At 38.5% G+C, this 23,325-nt stretch overlaps 1 long non-coding RNA gene across 1 annotated transcript in view; it reads right to left on the bottom strand.

Moving 5' to 3' along the window:
• Positions 1 to 1,418: 1,418 nt before the first annotated feature.
• The window catches only part of LOC123381606, a 43,369-nt gene continuing 21,462 nt past the window's right edge, over positions 1,419 to 23,325 (bottom strand). The window contains exon 3 of the long non-coding RNA XR_006588831.1: positions 1,419 to 3,279. This is a non-coding gene — a long non-coding RNA (uncharacterized LOC123381606). The remainder of the gene's footprint in view (positions 3,280 to 23,325) is intronic.

Raw genomic sequence — 23,325 nt, 5'->3', positions numbered from 1 at the left:
ACTGCCTTTCTAGGCCACCCCTGAGTGAGGCTACAGGGCACCAGCATTTGATTTTCATTTGGTAAAACCACCCACCTGAGAACAGTCTTGACCATTTTCTTCTACCGGCAACTGTGTTTAAGTGCCCCTGCCCTAATGTGGTCATAAGTATGAGCTGACAGAAAGGCAACAATGAAACTGGTACATTACATGGGATTATAGACCACCTGTCTTTGTGGCTTACCAGCCCCACTGCTGCCCAGTGTTAGATATACAATGTTGTTTTACAAAGGATTGCTTCTAGCCATGCCTAACACTATGAATTTATGGGTCTGACAAAATTCATATCATAATAAGCAATTTTAGATACATTTTTACTTGATGTCTCAGAGTCAGATGCTCCATTTCTACCAGAGTCCTATTGAACACTAAGAGCCGTTTTTTGAATATATATAATTCCATGTTCCATATGGAATGACCTTGTTCCAAAACCTTACCTATGTTATGACTCTCCCACTGAGACTTGTCATAAACTCCATTTAGCTTCTTTTCCACCAAAAATATTTCTAGTTCCATCAGAGTTATCAGGTCCTCAGGCCTAAGAAGTAGGGCTTCTGGGATCACAGTGTGGACCTGTTGCAAAGTCCCTTCCTGCTCTAAGCCTTACTCAACACAGGCAGTGTTTTATGTCACCTAGTATATGTGTCAAAACTGTAATTGCTAAATGTAAAATGTGCTGCCTTCAGAACTGGAGGTCTAGCAGGGGGTGACTCCTCATTAGCAGAAGATAAAAGAGTTTATCCTTTACTGTGATGGAAGAGGTGCAGCATGCCCTCAAGAACTTGTCATCTCCCCAAACTTCATATGATGAACTGCTATATTTTTATATGGAGTATCTACCATGTGTCCCATGTGTCTTGTTTGTTTCTTGCAAAGACTCCAGTGTCCAATGATGAGGAGAGGAAACAGAGGTAAGTCCTAAGGAGGAGAGTGGTAGACCTTAACAGAAAGCAGTAGGCTACTTCTGTGGGCCCACAGGGTTCAGGAGTATTGGGATTTCAAGGTTTTCTAGTGCACTGACCTAGATGTTTCATCTGAAGCCTTAGGATCCTATTCCTTGCATACCAGGGTCCTGATCTTTGTGCTGAAGTCTTGCCAGGCCTGAGAATTCAACCTTCCCTGGAATTCTGTCTGCTATCCTTACAATTAAATACTGAGCCCTGTCTTCACCTTTTCCACTCTGTAGCCTCAGGAGAGCCTTTTTTATTTTTTATTTTTATTAAAATGTTTGTTTATTTATTTTGAGAGAGATAGTGGGGGGAGAGAGAGAGAGAGAGCAGATAGAGATCGAGTGGGGGAGGGACAGAGAGAGAGGGAGACAGAGAATTCCAAGCAGGTATTCTCCGCACTGTCAGTGTGGAGTCCATCTTGGGGCTCAGACTCACAAATCGTGAGGTCATGACCTGAGCCGAAATCAAGAGTAGGTCCCTTAACCAACTGAGCCAACCAGGTGTCCCTTAGGAGAGCCTTTTAAATGCTGCCTGTAGACGCTCTAACTTTTCAAACTTTGCCTTAAATTAGTGATTAATCACCTCCATTTTTATTATTTTTCCAAGCTGTACACTGGGTACTTAGCCACAGCCATCCAATTTCATTGTCTTTCTAATTACCATTTCCTTTGAACCTCTCAAATGCCTAAGGATATCAAGCCCAACAGTGCATTTCTTTATATCCACATCCCATCTCAGTTCATCACCAGTGAAAGCTTTAGTGTTTGTTAGGGTTTTTTAAGTTTACTTACTTATTTTTGAAAGAGAGAGAGCGGGTGAGAGATAGTGTGCATGCATGCGCAAATGCACGCTCACATGTGCGAGTAGGGAAGGGGCAGAGAGAGCAGAAAAGAAACTCGATGCTAATAGCGCAGAGCCCAATGTAGAGCTCAAACTCAGGAACCATGAGATCATGACCTGAGCCTAAATCCAGAGTCTGACGCCCCTACTGAGCCACCCAGGTGCTCCAAAGCTTTAATAGCTGTAAAACTACCCCATGCCATTGCTCCCAGGACTCCACCTATGTCAGGCCATGGGTTCTCACTGACAGCCAGCCAATAAGTGATCCAGCTCCCAAGTCTCACTTTAGAATCCGCCTCCTTAGGCCAATTCTCACATCAAGTGTTTTAGTTCAAATTCTCTGGGAAATAGACTCCACAGATGGAGATCCACATGCAGGAAATGCCTGCTATCAGGAACAACTCCTGGGAGGGAATAAGGACAGGGTAGAGGGAGAGGGGAACCAAGATCAAGTCATGACAGAGACCTCAACCAGCACCAAGGGGTGCTCTGCAGCTGGGATGGCCCTTCACAGATCTCCCCACAGGGACAAGGCAGGCAGGCTTTTGTACCTCCGCAATGACCAGTCTTGAATATGGGCTGTTTCTAGGGAGGAAACATAACCTTGGGTGAGGCAGATCCTTTCCAGAGGGCAATTAAACTGTGAGCTGTTAGATGGCAACCAGGAAACTGGTGAAACGAATACTAGTCTTGAAGGAGGCATCTGGGAAAGCCACAGCAGTATTCCCCAGGATGTTCAAATTCCTTAAAATCCCCTAAGCACAGAACTATAGGTACAAGACCTCAGTTTGGGGGGAAAAATCACTGCCAAAAAAATATAATTAAACCTGTTAGACCAATATAAATCACTAAATCAAGCACCTGGGCAGAGAGGTAAGAGTTAAATTGTCAAGTTAATTGACATTAAATTAAAATTAAATCATAATCAGAGGTGCAGATTATCAGGGGTGGCCCTTGATTCACCAACTAGCATGACTCTGCTGAAAGGAAAGATGTTTCTTTTCTCCTGCCATCTGTTTGAGCCTCCCTCCTGAATGTAATCTAAATTTCCTTTGGATGCCCTAAGATGCTGTGAAAAATGGGACCATATTAACATAATAAATCCTGATTTATAGCTTTCCCTCTGCCTGTTTTTTGTTGTTGTTGTCATTGCTTTGTTTTTGTCTTTGTCACTGAGCTCCCTGAAATAGTCTATAGTTATTTCTGGAAGGTTCCAGAAGTATCTCATAAACAAATCTAGTGTGTGTCCTCACTTTATTTTGTAGGGTGTCCTGGTATGGTCTATGGCTAAGCCTCCCCACTGCTTGTGAAAACCAGTTAAATACCTTATCACTGCTTCTGAGGCCCACTATTCTGCAGTCACTGCTGTTCCACTGCCCCAAGTGGGGCGATGCATGAATCAGAGATGGCAATCTGGTCTCTGGAGGTCTTCAAGTTTCCACTATATGCCCTGCAGAAGTAGAAACAAGGTATATTTCCCCAGTCTGTGTCTTCCTATATGATTGGAATGAAAATAGTATTACTTTGGCATCCATGCATCTCCGCACGTAGTGCTTTGCCTTCCTTTTCCCCAACTATCACCTATGACCACTGAGAGGTCACTCATGGTCACTTAGAAAGGAACAAACTCTAAGACCAACCCTGTGTCTCTTCCCATACTTTCTCTACCTTTATGGGGTAGGCAAAATAACAGCCCTCCAAAATGTCTAGGCCCTAACTCCTGAAACCTGTGAATGTTGCATGCCAAGGGGAAACTAAGGTTGCAGACAGAATTGTTTGCTGATTAGCTGTTATTAAAATAGGGAGATTATCCTGGATTATCTTGATGGGCTGTAATACATGGGAGGAGAAAGAAAAGAGAATCAGACAAGGAGATGTGAGGATGAAGGCAGAAGTTGGAGTGATACAGTTGCTGGTTTTGGAAGTGGAAGACTGCCATGAGCCCAGGACTGTGGGCAGCCTCTAGAAGTTGGAAAAGGCCAGGAAGTGGATTCTCTTCTAGAGCCCCCCAGAAAGAATGCAGCCCTTCCATCATCTTGATTTTAGCCCAGTGAGACCCATTTTAGACTTCTGACCTCCAGAACTATAAAATAATAAATTTGCCTTATTGGGGGCGCCTGGGTGGCTCAGTCAGTTAAGTGTCCATTCTTGACTTCGGCTTAGGTCATGATCGCACGGTTCCTGAGATTGAGCCCCACATCAAGCTCTGCACTGACAGTGTGGAGCCTGCTTGGGATTCTCTCCATCTGCCCCTTCCCCACTTGCGCTCATGCTCTCTCACTCTCTCTCAAAATAAATAAAAAACTGAAAAAAAAATAAATTTGCCTTGTTTTAGACCACTAGGCTTGTAATAATTATTATGGCAACAAGAGGAAAGGAATGCATTCTGACTCCAGCTCTTCCCTACTCCTATCAGAACATCCTCAGGCAAGTTGACTCATGCAAATGGATCTGGTGAGCCCACCCCACCAGCCTGCCTGCTGTGTGTGTGCAGACAAGTTGACATTCCAGCACCGTTTAAGAGACAAGGTTCCCACCTTGTTACAGTTCTGTCTTCACTAATCCATATCTTTTATTACCATCAGCTGAGGGGATAGACCTGAGGCCATAGAGAATTCACTTCTGAAAGTACTTCAGATATAATTCTGATGATCTGGAATGAATCTCTGGAAGTATCTTAGTTCATTCAGGCAGCTATAACAAAAATACCATGAACTGAGTGGCTTATAAAGAACAAATTTATTTCTCACAGTTCTGTGGGCTAGAAATACAAGATCAGAAAGCTAGCATGGTCTGGTAAAGGTGATCTTCCACGTTGCTAACTGCCAATTTCTTACCGCCTCCTCACATGGTGGAAGGGGCAAGAGATCTCTGTGAGGATTCTTTTATAAGGACATTGACTCATTGACCCAAAGGCCTCACCTCCTAATATCATCACATTGGGCATCAACATTTTAATACATGAATTTGGGGGGGTGGAGACACAAACATTGAGACCACAGCAGGAGGTGAAGTTTGGGAAGTTGGAGAAACTGTGTAATTAATTGTGTGGATTTGTGGTGTGGTATGTATGGTAATAAGGAAATAAAAGTAAAAACAAACAAAAAATAGTCCAATTGAATGTGTATGTGAACAGAAATTGATTTCTTTTTTATTTTTATTTTTTTTTAATGTTTATTTATTTTGGAAACACAGAGTGCAAGCAGGGAGGGACACAGAGAGAGAGAGAGAGACAGAATCTGAAGCAGGCTTCAGGTTCTGAGCTGTCAGCACAGAGCCTGACTCAGGGCTCAAACTCATGAACCATGAGATTATGACCTGAGCCAAAGTTGGATGCTTAACCAACTGAGCCACCCAGGTGCCCCAGAAACTCATTTCTTAAGGACTATTCCATCTCATGAATCCGTGATCTATTTGCATTAATTTTATCAAGAGCAGGTGGTTTCTGCTAAACCAAACTCAGCTTAGTAAGTTACTGGTTAGGGGCCTATTTCCAACATAATACCTGTATATCAAGAAAATGACTATGATAATGCCTGATGGCTAGACACAAAATAACTGAGATGGAAACTACTATTTTGAACAATATAATACAAAAAATAAGTGCCTACTTTTTCTTTAAATGTACACAGGGCCTCAAAGCAGAAAAAACACTTTTGGGAAATAGTCCTTCTATTTGCTGAATCTTTTCATTAAAAAATTGTTTGAGATATTCAACTGAGCCCACAAAACTGTTTACATGCAGAAAAAAATAAATAGATAAAATCGGGGAAACATTTTGAATTTTAAAATTTGCTCTTTGTTTCCGTAAATATTTGTTGATTAAATTTGGTTTGTCTTTATAAGCTTATTCTATGTACAGTTTTTGCTAAATAAATCAATGCAAATATTTTGTTAGGATCTAAGTCTGTAAACAGCACAGATTTCTATGTGGTTTCATGTTCATTCCAAGACAGATTTTCCAAATTTCAACTATCTAAATAGCACCTTCATGATTTTTGTCATGTCTCTACACTATTGTAGTATTACTAATATTTTAAAAATTAATTTTATTTGCTACAATTTATATTGAGAGAAAACTATATATCACTGTCAGAAACAAAAATATCACTCACTGAAAATAGAGAGTAACCAGACATATAACTGTAACAACAAAAAAAAACGACCATATTTTTTGCCTGTTGTAGTTTTGAGCTTGAGGAATGCTCTCTTTTCATAAAAATGGGTAATTAGCAACTATGAGAAAATTACTAAAGACATACAACCTGAACTAATACTTTTTTCCCCTGAAGCTAATCAAAAGGATTGAAAGAAAGTTAAGAAGGAAATAATATTTATTACTCTGTGATTCAATATACTTTATTATATCTGAGTGCCATCTACAATGACCCCAGTAACATCGGTGTTTTGGAAATACCGTTTAAAATAACTTAATTTTGCTTTCTGAATTGGTTCCCGTCATGGTTGTCTATCAATACTACTATGGTGCCTCAATTTTAACTGTATGTTAGAGTGAATGGTTTTTATCAAGCACCTACCTTGTCCTACTATGCAAGGTTCCTATTTACGTTTAGTTTCTAGTTCCATGTGTATCATTGGCTATAAGTTACCAACAAATTTTTTTTTGAATTTATTTTTTTTTTTTAGTAATTTCTACACCCATGTGGGACTTGACACCAAGATCAAGAATCACATGCTCTTCCAATTTAGCCAGCCAGGTGCCCCAGACAAAATTCTTAGAATAGATTCAAGCTATGGCAACCATTCTTTTATTTATGAGAAAGCCTTATATTCTTTCTGTTGGCACCTGCCAACATGTTTTACCCAACCCTGACTTGTCCATACAGTCCTGATGGAGTCACTCAAGCTTTAGTTGCCTAGGATTCAATCAGAACAATTCCTACTTGTCTTCTCTAATTTCTTGCTACTCCATGTATGGTCCAGAGGTCGGCAGCTTCACCTAGGTGCTTGCTAGGAACTGCAGTTGCTCCGACCCTCCCTCAGTCCTACTGAATCAAAATCTGCATTTTAACAAGACACCCAAGCGATTCTTCTGCATGTTGAAGTTTGAGAAACACACGTCGGTATTCTTGTCTCTCTCTACTCATTCTTATTTCTCAACTAACTCTCCTTCCCAGACCCCCCCTTGGACTTCTCCACCTCTAACTCAATGGTTCTCAAACTTGGGTGCACACTAGAATTACCTGGGGGATTCGGTTTTGTATTTGTGATTGCTATTCCCCACCTCCAGAGGTTTTTTTTGTTTTTGTTTTTTATTAGTTGGGAGTAATCTGAGTATCTGTTTTAATTGCCTCAGGTGATTCTCACGTGAGGCCAGTACTGAAAACTACGGAAACACTTTCAATGGATGCTTGATTTGGACTCCTGGCATTTGCCCTGGGGCTCTACAAAACCATTCTAGTGGTAAAATATGCCCTACCCAAAAGAATACATTAGGTCTAATTGAGCTTCATTGTCCTGTATCAGTTGTCCTGTATCAAAAGAAAATAGCTGATCAGTTTTCCCCTCCAAATGATTCACGGGAAGAAACCTACATGATTGATGTAGTATCACTGGCAACATGATACTTTTTCATCATTACCATCAAATCCAACCATATCAATCATTGTAAATACAGAAGTTTGGTGTTAATAGATTTAAAATTTGTTTATATTTAAAACATAATTTTAGATATATAAATAATGTAGCTTTCATAAAAATTATGACTCAATCCATAGGAGAGGATTTTATCATTGTTGAACTTCAGACGTAACCATAATGTACCCAAATAACACTAAGAGTGAAAGAACATATTTGGGAACAAATAAGAAAGTTTATTTTGTAAAGACGTGCCTCATGTAAACCTCATGTCAGTAATTGCCTACTATGCCATCTACATATTTGACCCCACCAGACAGCCTAGATTCCACTATGCTCTCAGATGACTTCATTGAAAGCCCTTAAAAGTGTGTGCCTTAGAGGGCAGTTGGCTCATCGCCAAATGTTCTACTTGCTGCTCCTGTCTGCCTCTACTCTACCCCTTAGTTTGTTACTCATCCTCCAGCTAAATTCTAACATCTAATGTAGACCCTTGACCTGTGGTCTTCATCAATTCCTGCTCAGTTCTTTTTCTGGATTCCTGACCCTTTGGTTCCAGATTCCCAGCCTGGACTCCTTGGAATTATGCCAACAACTGCTACTTGTAAAATGCTGCCAAGAAAGCACAAAATATTGTTCCATTTTGTCCTCACAATAACCATATCCTGATATTACAGATGAGGACCCTGTCTGATTTGCTTTATTAGTCAGATTTTGCTAGGTTATGCTATGGTAACAAATTACTTCAAAATCAGTCGCTAACAGCACAGCTTCACAATAAATGTCAGCTGTCGTTCTCTGATTTGGATGTGTCTCTCCCCACAAGCCATCCTTATTCTGGGATCCAGGCCGAAGGAGCAGACTCTATCTGCAACATACCCTTCTCATGGCACAGGGAAAAGAATAGGAACAAAAAGCATGCAATAGAACTTCAATCTTCTATTTGGACACGATTTTCATCACTTCTGTTCCTATTCTATTGTCAAAGCAAATAACATGGCCAACCCTGATATCAGTGGGCATAGAGGGGACTCCTCCTATAAGGAGGGGCTCTGAGGGGTTACCCAATAGAGAAGGAGAGCTAATATTTTCAGCATGTAATGTAACCACAGTGTCCAAAGTCTCACAGCCAGAAAGAGGCAGGGCTACAATTTGAATACAGCTCTGACTCTCAACCACTTTCCTTTCTCTTTTTTGCTGATTTCAAATACTTAATTTCTAGCTTGTTTAGCTCCACAGTTCTTGCCTGCCCCTCCCTGATTTAGTTGTTCTCCTGAATATAATTTCTCTTGAATATAATTGTGAGTGAATTATACTCCTGACAAATAGGTCTTCAACTTAGCTGAACTGCAGGTCTCCGCCCTCTGATCAGCTTGGTTCTCCTGCTGCCCAAGGCCAGAGTAAGTTTGAGTCTATTTCTCTAGCTCTTAGCTCCACAGATCAAATAAAGGTGATCCCATCCTAAAGATGATGGATACAGAGAGCTTCCTTACTGCTGTATGGAAATTCATAAGGACTAAATTTTAGCACTATGGCCTTAAAGCTTAAAGAACTATATTTAAACTTGGACAAGAAACTTATTAGGATGATTTCCTGTCAGAAACCAATCCTTTCTTGTGGTGGTTAAATACACTCCATGTGAAGTCTTGTTTACTGCTGGTCTTGGTACTTTGAGTTAGTGAGGTTTTATCAACACACTTGCATCATCCCAGAGTGGGTTAGCTCCTCCAAAATCTACCCATTTATGTCATCTTTCACCACTCACAAAGAGAGGCCACAGATTTAAAGCTTCCCATCTCTTTTGCCAATGTGAGATAGCAGTAGAATCTTACATGCTTTATTTCCAAACAAAAAATATATTTTGCTATTTTAAGATCCAGTTTCAATCACGTATCACCCATCACTTCATTAACCATAAATGAGAGCTGAATTCCTCTTTTGTGGGTACCAATTTGGACCTGTTTTTTATTATCAGCATTTGAGAAAGTCACTTTCTAACTTAAAAGTGGAGTTCATTTTTTTAAAGACTGGTATTGGAAAAGAAAATAAATAGTAGACCAAAACTGTCTTTGTTAAAATCTCTTTGCAGAGTATGACCTCACTGTATTGCCCTTTAAGGAACTGTGTTTACTTTCTCCCAGATACATATCCAACCATTCTCTGAGTAGCCATCTCTATAGTTAACAATATATTAATTTTTTTGTGCATTAGAGACAATGAAAGAAAGAATTATATACATAAAAGAATAAGTTACAGAGTTTTAAACTCAAAATAAAGCTTCTTTCCAGAAGAGCAGTTATTTCCATACTAACCTGTTTCCCAATAAGTTCTTGTTCACATATTAGGATTGAACATCTCATAAACTATCATCTCAATATATTTTTTTCACTTGATGGCCGGTATATATGAAACCATAATGAGGCATACAAAACCTTTTTAATGTTTTTCAAAGTTTTTTGCCTCTTGGCTTTAAAAAAAGAAAAGTATATATCAGAGGCTTCCAAGGCTAGAATAAGACTTTTCTTTAAGAGCATGAATCAAAATTAGATGTTCTCTCTATGTGCCTTCTATGAATTTTCATTATGTATTTTTGTGTAAGTAAAATAGAGGAAATGAAAATTAGGAAATGTGGTTCTGACCAAAGAACGGTTGTCTTTCTTCAATTTCCTCCAAATTTAAGGATGTGGTATTCATTCTTACCCAACACTTAACAAAAAAGCAGTGCCCATTTAGGCTTGGCAATCTGGGCTTTACTCCTGCTGTAGCTTTATAATTTTCTGTACAAGTAGCAATCACTGCAGTAGTTTTGATTAAATGATTACCCATAGGCCTGCTCTTGAATGAAATGACAAATGTTCTCTGGTAAAACTCAAGTACACATGGTAAACTTGGAAACTTTTTAGGGTGTGAGTATGCTCCAAATGATATTATGTATTCGTAATTGCAGTGATCTATGACTCAAACATAATAATCTACTTCCTATGGAGAGGACAAAGTAGTTTCATTGACTAAAAATGATGGGAGAAAAAAACCCCACAATTTTTTTGAAAAAAGGAGAGCGCTTGGTGAAGTTCAAAACTTCCTTGTCAGTACTTGTGGAAAGTTTGGTGTATGTGTGCAGGCTAGTATGGTCTGCCCATGCCAGAAAGGGATGTCTTGGAAGAAGATGTGGAAGTCCAGGAAATTTTTTTTCCTCCTTTTCAGTCTCTACCACTCATTATACTTGGACAAGATATATTATGGACAAGAACTTGTTTTCTTTGAATGAGAGAAAAATTATTTGGACATTCGGATAAGGAAAACTTCACAAATCTTGTTTCAAGTTTCTATGATCTAATTGCTGAAACAATTGTATTTCTACTACCTGTATCATCTTTGTTTCAGTGTTTTCATCCTTTGAAGACAGTCACTAGCAGAGCAGAGCCCAAAGTTTCAAAGCGTGAAGAAGCTACGGCCTATGTCCGAAAATATTCACAACTTCAAAATAAATAAAAATATAACGTTTGTAATCAGTAGGTTTTAAAGAGCATACTCCATATTTTGCTTGGAAAACAGAATTATCCAAGTGTCCGAGTATTAGGTTATCGGAAAAACTTTTGATCTTAGCAAATCCTAAAGTGATACTATTTGTAGCTTAAGAATTCAAAGGAATATAGTGAAGGGACATTAATTCATGCCCCTGATACCAAAACAAATTATTTGCCTTTGAAATTTTGGGGCTTTTACAAATACAAAGATAAAATATCTGGGTTGCTATTTTGTGTACCATAATAATTTGAATGTAAAAATAATTTTTTCTTTAATAAATCACAGTCAAAATGAAGATTTATAAAATGATAGGTAGGTGGGTAGATAGATTGATGATAGATAGATAGATCAACCAACCAAGCAGGTTTTGGGAGGGAGCTCTTAGGGACCAGGTGTTTGTTCTGGCTCTGCCATTAACTAGCTAACTGTATGATTAGCTTGTTGATTTCAGGTGAACTAACCTAAATGTTTCAGTTTTCTATCCCTTTTATAATAGAAAAGGGGGTTTTAATATTAGGAGTCTCCATTGTTCATTCTAGCTCTAATTTGGATTTGTTATTCTAAACCCTCTGCAGGGAGATGGCATAGCCTGGGATTGAACAGAGAGAGGCCTAAAATGTCTATGAAAATCTAATGTGTTAGATATGGTTATTGAATAAATGGAAGATTTTTTAGTAAATTTTCCTTTAATGACATCAAGGAAGGCAAGGTCAAGAGTGTAGAAGATAAGGGTAGGATTAGCAAGGGTCTGGCCAAGAGTGAAAGTACAAGAAGAAAACATTTCCCACAGATGTCACCAGCAATTCTTAACAGAGTATCAGTAGAAGCATTTCTTATAGCCAATAGCCTTTCCCCCCTAACATTGGTGATGTCTTCTTGCTGCTTGAGAATGAATGTGTGTGGCACCCAGCAAAGGACACTGAAGGACAGAATACCATAAGTCTGCCGCCTCAGATTGCCATAACCCTTGGAATTTACAAAGCATGTCCCCTGTGTTAGCCTAATGTGTCTTCCCAGTAACCTTATGGATGAGGCAGGGAAAGAATATGTCGGTTAACCATATAGGCTTTAGAGTCCACCAGTCCTGGGTTCAAATCCCAGTTCCACCCCTATTTGCTGAGTTGACTTTGGGCAGTTAATTCTTTTAACAAATATATTTTGAATCTGTTATGCTAGGCACTGAAAATGTAGGAGACAGGCAGTAAAGTAAATTATTTTATATTGTGAAAGTGCTCTGAGGAAAATCAAATAGGGTAATGAAATGGAGAGTAATGATGCCGAAGCTCAATGGGGTTGGGGTTTAGAAAAAACTACTCTAAGGAAGTACAATTTGAGCTAAGACGAATGAGAAGAAGTCAGTCATTTAAGGACCTACTGGAAGGGTGCTCCCAGCAGAAGAAATAGCACATGTGACAGCTCTATGATGGAGAGGAGCTTCCCTGCTCCAGGAAAAGCAACTCAGCCAATGTCCCTGAGTGCTGTCAAAGAGGTGGAAGGTACACCATGATGAAATCCAAGAGGTAATTAGGGGCCACATCATTTGTGAGACTTACAGAAGATGAGAGGATATTTAGATTTCTTTCTTTTTTCCTAAATGCAATTAAGCTACTGGAGGTTTTTGTGCACGGGCATAACATTATTTGTTTGATGATTTTAGAAGATCACCTTTACTACTGTAACAAAGTATACTGAAAAACAATGAGGGAAAGCAAGGACTAGTTATGAGATTAACTTTAGTTGTCCGGGCTCAGCTTTCTTATTGGTAAAATGGGAATAATAATAATAGGTACATGACAGGGCAATTTTACGAACTGAATGATATAAGATAAATGAGAAAATATACAGTTCCAGCAAATAGTGAGTGTTCAATAAATAGGGGTGTCATTATCTCCCATTTACACGAAAGGAAACTTGCTTTCCTAGAGGTTAAAGAACTTGGTCATGGTCAGGCAGCCAATATCCATGGCTGGCCAGAGCTTGAATCCAAATTGTAGAACTCCAAAACCAGTGTAAGTCCATACACAGATGATCAGAAAAAGAGAACTTGAACTTATACTTCAACAAATGTTTCTGAGACATGTAATATGCTAGACACCATGCTGGGACTTGAGGACAACAGGCCTCTTCTCAGAAGTGCAAGGTTTAGTAGGAGTGACTGATATGAAGGTGAACAATCTTGAACTGAAATGACATAGATGACAATAGATATATGTCACTCACAGAGAGGGATTCACATAAGATACCTGAGCTGGTTCTGAAGTATAATAAATGATCACCAGAAAGATGGAAAACAGCAAAAACAGCACATGAGGGATCATAAGCATAAGAAGCAGCTTGTCATATGTGGCAAACTCTGAAAGATTTGAAAGTTATTGGCATAAACAACACGTGGGGAAAGAAAAAGGTGTTGAGGTTAGGGGAAAAGAGTCGCAGTGCCATCATTACCAACAGGAGTGATAATAGGGTTAAAAGTAGAAACTACCACTTCTGTCAGTTGGAAGTGAGTAAGATATCTAGACTATCAGGGAGGATGGGACAATGGTGACATTAAATAAAGAGCGATACATGGCACTTAAACGTACTGCTTGACTTCTGTAGTCTGATAGCATCTCCATAAGTACTTCGAACACAGAATGCACCTATGTGGAGAATGGAGCCCAGCTCAGCTGGGTTAAGTGCCTTGCCCAAGGTGCCTCAGTTGGCAAATAAAAGAACGAGGAGAAGAAACATAGATTGCTTGCCTGTTGTTCAAGTACCATCTATTGACTACATTACTTGACTATGTGGCGTGGGTAATAGAGGAAACTGTTGAGAAAGAACTAGAGGCAGAGCACAGCAGAAGGGTTGGATGACAAGGACATTGAAAGCATGAAGGAAGGGTTGAAGAGTAGATGGGATGGAGAAGTTAACATCTGTCTGGATAATACCTGAATATAGGTTAACACTGGGGAATTGGGAAATAATGACATAGTGCCTGGAGGAGAGCAGGGACCCAAAGATGTAAGGAAAAGAAGGAGAAAGGAAGGGAGGGGAAGAAACAAAGAAAGAGAAAGAGGGAGAGAAAGGGAGAGAAAGGCAGAAGAAGGACACATAAGCTGGCAGACAGGCTGTGGGGAAAATTGTAATTGGAAGATGTGGATGATGATGCCAGAGAAAAATGTCCCTGATAAATACATACGTACATATACATACATACATACCTACATACACACATACAAAAACCAGGGATGTAAAACTCTGGGTAGCCTTATACAAAGAGTTGGTGGTAGTTAACGGTCACAACATGACATGGTTTACAGCTGGGTAAGATTTTCCTCTCCCCATTGTTTCAGTAGTCTGCCACTACGTGAAACAGATGATCTGAGAGTGTAGTTAGTTGGCATTTTTAGGATTTTTCCATGATAATATGACTACAGTAATAGAGAATATTTGAAACTGGGATATCTCAGAAATTCCAGAATATGTAATAATAACAATGAATCCTTTTTGAGTGCCAAGCATTGTTCTTAGGGCTTAAGTCATTTAATCCTCTCAACAATTCTTTTATTATTTCCACCTGACAGATAAGGAATCTGTGGCACAGTGGGGTTGAGTAACTTCTCAAGGTCACACAAATAGCAAATGGTGGAGCTGGCTCTGAGTTTGGTTTCCCCCAGCTACTAAGTGGAATTCCCAAAGGGTTTGATTACATTTGTTTTCATTCTCTTTGAAGGCGATATTATCTCAAAGCGGTTTGAAAGGTTACAAGTTTTACAGATTCTGTGACTGTATTAACAAGTTTTAATTCACCTTTTAAAGTATTTGTATATAGGTAAGTAAAACACTATGAGCCACCAGATAATTTAGGCAAAGAGCATTGAGATCTTCATAGGAAGCTGACGCGAACTATTCTCTCTTTCAAAATGAAAAATATCTTGCCAAACAAAGGTGAAAAGTCCCAAACCAAACACTAAAGTAGGTAGTATTTCTTTCTATGTTGCTTTATGAAATATTGGCAGCCAGACATATTTCTCAACCCTAGAAGACATAAATCTTTCAGAGGGAAACCAAATTTCTTTGGTTTGGCTGCCAAACGATGACTTCAGCCTTGAATCTCATCTCAGAAAACTGTAAACACCCTTTTCCTCCCCTGTGTTTAATTTTAAGCGTATCTTCCCTTCCTGAAGACCATCTTTCTTCCTTTTGGGTGGCTGTCTCTCACCCCTCTCTTACCCTGCATGCCAGTCTGTGCGTGCTGACCTGCTGGCAGGCTGCTCAGGCCTACTGCGCCCTCTGCATTGTCACCTCATGCCCGCTCCCTTCTGTCTTTCTTTCCTCTATTTTCCATCTTTTTCTTTTCACTAACAGCTCTTGGCTTTCAATTCACATTCCACTGAGAGTTGACGATTTTGCTCTGAAAGTTTTTTCCATGGACCTGCTGCTGTCTCCCTTATCACAGTGACCTTTGGCTTATGCACTGTACCTGTGGGGCAAAAAGACCTAGAGGTTTCATTTAAAAATGGTCTCAGCTCACTTTTCTAGCAACCAATGACTAATTGAATAGGTCAACTCTTAACTGAGCAATTAAGTCTACATACCTATGTAAGCCTATCTAAATCTACATGTGTGGGGACCCCTCAGTTGGTTGAGTGTTCAACTCCTGATTTCGGCTCAGGTCTTAGTCCCCGGGTTGTGAGACTGAGCCCATTTCAGGCTCCACATTGAGCGTGGAGCCTGCTTGAGATTCTCTCTCTCTGTCTGTCTGTCTGTCTCCATCTGCCCCTCTCTCCATTTGGCATGCACAATCTCTCTCAAAAAAACCAAAGCAAACCAAAAAACTACATGTGCTTCAGAATGAAAGGAAGTGATGCACCTGAGAATGGGGAGGGATGGTGTTCACTCTCCAGAAGTTTAGATCAACATGATATTTTCTGTTTTTTTCCTGTGAAGGAGACAGCAGGGTGTAGAGGAGTGAGCACTGGACTGGGGACAGGAGAATAGCACAGGTCTAGTCCAAGTTCTGACAAGTGTGACAAGCTGTGTCACACAGGAAAGAAAGTCATACGGACATTCACTCTGGGTATCAGTTTTTTCACACTTAAAGCATTGGACTAAGTAGATTCTAGACCTGGATACACCTTGGAATCACTTGAGAGAGTTCTGGAATGTCAGACAAAAAATTAGGGGCTTAAACACAAGACATAATTAGGATCCTTAGCAATGGAGCCCTAGAATCTGAATTTATGATTTGATGTAGCCACCCTAGCCTAGACCAGATTCATTAAAATCTGATGTTCAGGGGTTCCTGGGTGGCTCAGTCAGTTAAGCGTCTGACTTCATGAGTTCGAGCCCCACATCAGGTAGGCTCTGTGCTGACAGCTCAGAGCCTGGAGCCTCCTTCAGAATCTATGTCTCTCTCTCTGCCCCTCCCCTGCTTGCACACTCTCTCTCTCTCTCAAAAATAAACATTCACAAAATTTTTAAAAATCTGATGTCCAAGTTTCATCAGCGTTTCCCAGGCAAGGTAAAGCACAGAACAGTAGCACCCACTGCTACCACTCATGCTTTAGAAGTGGCTAGTGTTGAACTGCGCAACATATCGAGCCCAAACAGCTGGACGTGTTGCTTTGAACTAATTTATCAGCTGCTTGGATGTTCACAGGTTCTATACAGTAATTAACAGACAACAATACCTTCTTCTATACGATTTTTCTATCATAATGTATTGAAATCACAATTCCTTGCAATCTTGTTCCTAAAAGCAGCACATTATCTAGAAGTGATTTGACCACTTGTATTTACATGTTAAGGTACTGGTCACATCCCTGCCATAAGATTGTTTTGTTGGTTCTTGGAGTCTTACTGGTGCATGAAGGTGCAATGAGAGGAACTGCTGAAAGCTGCAATTCGTAAGAACCAGGTGAAAGGAGCCCTTTCAGGAATTAGGCATTTGCTGGGCTTGTTTCTTTTTGCTACCAAGCATCCAAGCATCTTTTTTTTTGTTTTTTGGTCAAAAACATTGATTTTGATTTCTTTGAAGGTCATTATCTTTTTGATTCTTGGATAATTAGCCCAACTTAATTATTGGCTCCTTTTTTCACCCTTTCCTCTATCCCTGTTGTCAGTTCATTTGGTCATCACTCCCACAAAAAAAGCAGAATATACCCTCCCAACATTTGACTTTGGCCTTGGCCACATGACTTGCTTTGTCCAATGGGATGTTAGTAGATGTGATATAAGCAGAGACTCCAACACTGCTTATATGGTAGGACTTGCACTCTTGTACGTTCCTTAGAGAAGAACCCCTCCCATGTAGCTGCTGCCCCTCATCAGGGCCATGAAGGAAGATACGTAAAGCATATCTTTGCAACATGACCCAATCTTTAAAGAGAGACACACACCTGGGCCCAGCTCAGATCAGCTGATCCCCAGCCTGTCTGTAGATGCCTCAGGAAATAGATGATTATGATCTCAAGCTGCCGAATTCTGGAGTGGTTTGCTACACTGTAATAGCTGTTTGATTCTTTATGTTAGTCAAGATTTTCTGCCTTCCCCTAGTCAATGGGTGGCATGTGACCCAATCTAGAACAATCATAGCTCTTTCCCCACTTCACAAACCACTGATGAACAGTTGGAACTGCCTCAGCCTCAGTAACTAGCTGATACTTAAACAATCTTTTTAGTTCCTGATACAGAGACCATTTACATCCCTAGTATTTGGTCCTTTCCTTGCTGGTTTGCCAGACTTCCCTCATTCTTTGCCCATTCTTCATTTCCTTGTAATGGGGGTTTCTTAGTATCACTCCCTTATGTTATGCCTTCTGTTTATATCCTAATCAGCTATTTGCTATTTAAGTAAGGATCTTCCCTATTGCTTGCAACTAAAAAATTTAACTATTACTGAGAGAGTCAAAGGGAAAATCAAAAGGGTGCCAAAAGTGAACTTGACCTAACTTACAACATGGTGGTGGTGGGGTTGTTAGTTGTTTTCCTAGCCCCTTTCTCACATTAAATCTATATTTGTCATGAAAAGGAGAGAAGAATTCTGTGAATTTGTTATTCCTAATAAATTGTTATTAATAAATAGATCTACCGAGGTAAAAATATTTTGAATTTTTAATATAGAATTTCAGAAAAGAAAAAATCCAGTAACCTACTTAGAAGTGACCATTATTTTAAAAAAAGTGACTCCCACAATAACTCACAGGTAGAAGTGGACAGGACATGTCTTATCTTGAAGTCTTACTGGCTGCCTGAGATGAGAAAAGTCTTGAATGTCATTTGAAATCACGTTCCATATTAGTTGATATTAAAAAACAATCATTCCTTGAGTTATATATTTTCCTTTTTGCAGCACTTTTTCATGCTTAAAGAAGTAACATATGTTTCAATTAAAATAATCATATCAATAGGGCAGAAGGCAATCTGAATCTTCTAGTACATTAAAATTTTACTTATGAATGGACCAGCCATTGAACACTATAATTTAGAGATTTCTATGTGTCATCATGGATATTACATAACTTTTTAGAATGCCAAATATGTGCCATAAAAAACGTGTAGGGAACATAGGTTCTGACAGACGCTAAATACCCTTTTTCATTGGAGCCATGAATCTTTGTTTTCAGGAATCTTGAAAAAGATTGCCCAATATCTTTGAAATGAATACACAACAAAAAATAAATCCATCACAATCAAAAAATGACTCAAAGGAAACAAGCTTCCAGAAGGGGAAAAAATAAAAGCAGCTGCCAGGCCCCATGCCACTCCCATAAATTGTTGCACAGCTGTTACTACCTCAAGTGATGATGTTTAGCCAAACCAAAGACCAAGGTATTCCGGGGATGATGTACTAAAGTCCTTATCCAGGCATCTCTGTGTAACTTATGCATTCTAAAAGCAAGGAAAATTGGTTCCTCTCCAAGGACAGAGTTGGTGGAAAAGGGACATTTTTAGGGCATGTGTCTCCTGGCAGGGCTCTAGGCAGGGTTAGTATCCCTGAGCATTCTTTCCCATCCAAAAGACTCTCTGGGATTGTGTTGACAGCTTATCTTCAGAACACAAAGAATATCCAGGAAACACAAAAACAGTGCATTAAGAAATCATCACTCAAATGAAAAAGTGGAAAATATGGTAACAGAATGAAGGAATGTTGTTCAGAATCTTAAAGTTTGCTTTTACACCACAGACTCTACATAAAAATACTTTCAATTACATTCTCAAGCAACCACTAGGACACTTTTTTTTTTTTTTTTTTTTTTAAGTAGGCTCCACACCCAGCATGGAGCCCAGTGCAGGGCTCAGACTCACAACCCTGAGATCAAGACCTGAACTGAGATCAAGGGCCAGACACTTAACCTACTGAGCCACCCAGACACCCTTAGGATACTTCTTTTTTTTTTTTTTCCTGGAGCAATTGTTAATTTCTGATCTAGCAGATACCACGGAGTCCCCACAATTTGTATCAGGACTCTTGTAAATATTCTTATTACTTTGTGAAGCTTGTTGCGAGAGGTAATTCTATTTTACTTACAAACACATGCTCAGGAATGGATAGGTTGCTTCTACAGTAACCCTAGCACCATGGCAATTCAAGCTACCTCACTGAACAAATGTTTATTAAACTCATCATCTATTATGAGCCAGGCACTGTGTAAGAAAATGGGGACTTGTTGATGAGTAAAATATCCCTGCCTCAAGGATCTCACAGCCTAGTGAGGAGGAATTCCAGAGATTAAACTTAATAAATAATGAATTGCTTTCAATTGTATAATGGAGATATAGAGAAGATTCCTGCCTTATATACCCAACTGCTTTTTTAGAAGTATGATAGTTATAAGCATAGTCCCAAGATTCACAATGCCTTGGATTTTCATCTAAACTCCACCACTCACAAAAACTAGATGATTTGGCATGTTAGGTAGTTTCCATGAGCTTCCTTTTTATCAACTTTAAAATGGGGACAAAATCTTAGCTACCTCACAGGTTTTTGTGAGAATTAATTGAGATCATACTTGTAAGAAACCTAGCACAGAGCACAGAGTAAGCCCTGAATAAATATCAGCTTAAATTATTACTATGTTCCAGGCACTGTGCTACATACACACTTGGGTAGGCGGAGATGAATATTCTGCTGTCACTACCATTAAGGATCATGCTACACAGTGTAAGAGAAGATCCCCCTCTGTAGGCTGCACTCAGAGATCACTGTTCTCTGCTTTAGCAACGCATTGAGTTCTTCCTTTGCTCCACCATGCTCTTTGGTCTAGATTGGAGAGTCTCATTTTCTTTTTTTTAGGAACCTCATGAAAACATTTAAGGTAAGATATAAAATTGTCATGTCTCTATAATCAGCCAGGATGTTCCTATCATCAGCTGAGACAGGAGAAGAAAAAGAATTCCAGAATCTTCTCTTTTGTTTAAATAATTCATTTATTTGTTGGTTTGTTTACTTAAGTAGTGAGGTATAGCATGCACACTATAAGGTACACAAATCTTATGTATCCAGCTCAATACATGTTACTTATGTACACACTTGTTAACCATGACTCAGATCAAATTTACTAACATCCAGAAGCCTCTCTCATGCACCCTACCAATCATGACTTTCTCACCAAATATAACTGTTATTTTGATTTCTATCATCATATATGAGTTTGGCCTATTTTAGAATGTTATGTAAGTAGAACTAAACAATATGTACTCTTTTGTCTCTGCTCTATCATCCAACATTATATGAACTGTGATGTTCATCCATGTTGTGTGTAGCAGTAGCTTGTTCCATTTTATTACTGTTCGTATTCTGTTGTACAGTATAGCACAATTTATTATTCACCTTATTGTTATTGAACATTTAGATTGCTTTTCATTTTTTACTATGTTGAGTAATATTGCTATGAACCTGCTTGCACATGTCTTTTGCTGCATATATGTATGTTTTTTCATTGGTACCTAGAAATGGAATTGCTGTATCATATGGTCATATGTCACACTGCCAATTAGATTTCCAAAGAAATTCTAGAAGTTTATACTTCCATTAGCAGTGAATGAGAGTTTCTGTTGCTCTATATGCTCCTCTACCCTTAGGTTTGCCTTTTTCCCCTAAAATTTTATTCATTCTCGTGATCATGTAGTGATATCTCATTGTAGTTTTAATTTGCATTATTCTCATGGCTAATGATGCTGATCACCCTTTGATGTGTTTATTATCTCTTTATGAAATGTCTGTCCAAATTGTTGTCTTTTTTACACAAGATTTTTTTTTCTTGTCAGTTTGCAGGATTTCCTTCTTTTGGCTCTATTGTGAACATAATTCTATTCTGTGACTTGAATTTTCACTTCTTAGTGGTATCTGTTAATAAACAGAGAAGTTTGTAAACTCAATGAAGAAGAACTTATCAATCTTTTGTATTATGGTTAGTGTTTCTGTACTTCTATATGATTATTGTTTTAAAAATTTTGCATATCTCAAGATAGTGAAGATATTCTCTTATATTTTGAATCTTTATTATTTTATATTTCAGTTTCAGTTTTGGCCCACTGGAAAATGATTTTATGTACAGTGTGAAGTGTGAGGTAAAGGTTCTTTTTAAAATCTCTGTGGATTTTCAATTGATCCAACTGCATCTATTGCAAAGAGAATTCTTTCTCCACTGCAATGAGGAACCAGGCGACTATAGACATATGGTTCTCTCTCTGGTTCCTCTGCTGTATCCTATTTGTTTCTCTATTCTGACACCAATACCACAGTTGTAATTACTTTGTAATGAGCCTTGATATTTGGAAATATAAGTACTCCCACTTTGTTTTTATTCTGTGAAAATTGTTTGAAAATCAGCATATTAGTTTCCATCACTCCTTCTATTGGGATTGTTTGTATATTAATTGTAATTTGAGTCTACATAATATTCTTCAATTTTGAGTCTTCCAATCCATGAACATGACATAGCCACCATTTGTTAGGCTTTAATTTCTCATAGCGATGTTATCAAGGGTTTTTATTTTTAGAGGTCTTATACAGTTTTCTTCATGTGTTTTTTTTTTTGCCAAATAATTTGTTTTGTTATTAGAGTAAATGATGTTTTAAAATTTCATTAAAATTTTTTTCTCTTGTTGGCAATAAGGAATATCTTTTGACTTATATTTTGATTTTTGTAGCCAATTACCTTGCTAAATTTATTCATTAATTCCAGAGCTTCATATGTAGATTCTTTTGATAATTTTCTTTTTCTTTCATTCTTTCCTTTTTTTTTTTTTTTTTAATGTAGGCTCCATGTAAAACTTGGGGCTTGAACTTATGACCCAGAGATCAGGAGTCATATGCTCTACTGACTGAGCCAGCCAGCCACCCTGGATAATTTTCTATTAGCACAATCATGTTATCTACAAATAATGGCAACTTCATTCCTACATTTTGGCCTCTTATATCTTTTTGTTACTTTTTCTTATCTTATTGCACTGGGTAGAACCTCCAGTATGATTCTGAAGACAAGAGGTAAACACAGGACATGTTATGTCATTCCCAGTCTCAGGAGGAAAGACTAAATTAAATATATTTCACCATTAAATATATTTTTGTTGTAGATTTTTTGGTAGACATTCTTTGTCAGATCAAGGATCCCAAAAGGTTTTTATTCTGAAAGGTTGCAGAAACTTACTAAATGCTTTTTTTTAAATGTTACTATGATCATATTGTACATTTTTTAAAAATTTATTTTTTAAAAATAATGGTGAATAATGATGGTATTGGTGTCAAAATAGGGAAACAAATAGAATACAGCAGAGGAACCATAGGGAGAACCATATGGTGGTGAATAATGATGATTTTGTTTTTCTATTATTGTCAATTTTATATGACTAGAATAAGCCTAATTGGATATAATGTATTATTACTTTTTATATTCTTGGGTAGATTTTACTAACATTTTGTTTGAAAAAAAAAACATCTATTTTAATGAGAGAAGTTGGTCATTATGACACATTGGAAAATTCTTATAATGTCCTCTGGTGTTAAGATTATACTGGCTTTATAAAACGAATTAAAGTAATTATTAGTGGGAAATTTATAGGTCAAATGAATATATTAAAAAGAAAAAAAAAGCCTTAAAATCAAAGATGTAAGCAGCCTTCTAAAAAGAGCTATAAAATAAACAGCAATTTAAAATCAAAGTAGAAGAGGGGTGCCTGGGTGGCTCAGTCAGTTTAGCATCCAACTTCAGTTCAGTTCATGGTCTCACAGTTCATGGGTTCGAGCCCTGCGTCTGGCTCTGTGCTGACAGCTAGGAGCCTGGAGACTGCTTCAGATTCTGTGTCTCTCTACCCCTCCCCCGCTTACTCCCTGTCTCTCTCTCAAAAAAATAAAAATTAAAAAAAAAATCAAAGTAGAAGAAAT

Source organism: Felis catus, chromosome D4, assembly GCF_018350175.1.
Source record: "Felis catus isolate Fca126 chromosome D4, F.catus_Fca126_mat1.0, whole genome shotgun sequence".
Taxonomy (NCBI): Eukaryota; Metazoa; Chordata; class Mammalia; order Carnivora; family Felidae; genus Felis; species Felis catus.
Note: the sequence above shows the minus strand (reverse complement) of the source record. Positions and strands in the feature narration are given on the sequence as shown.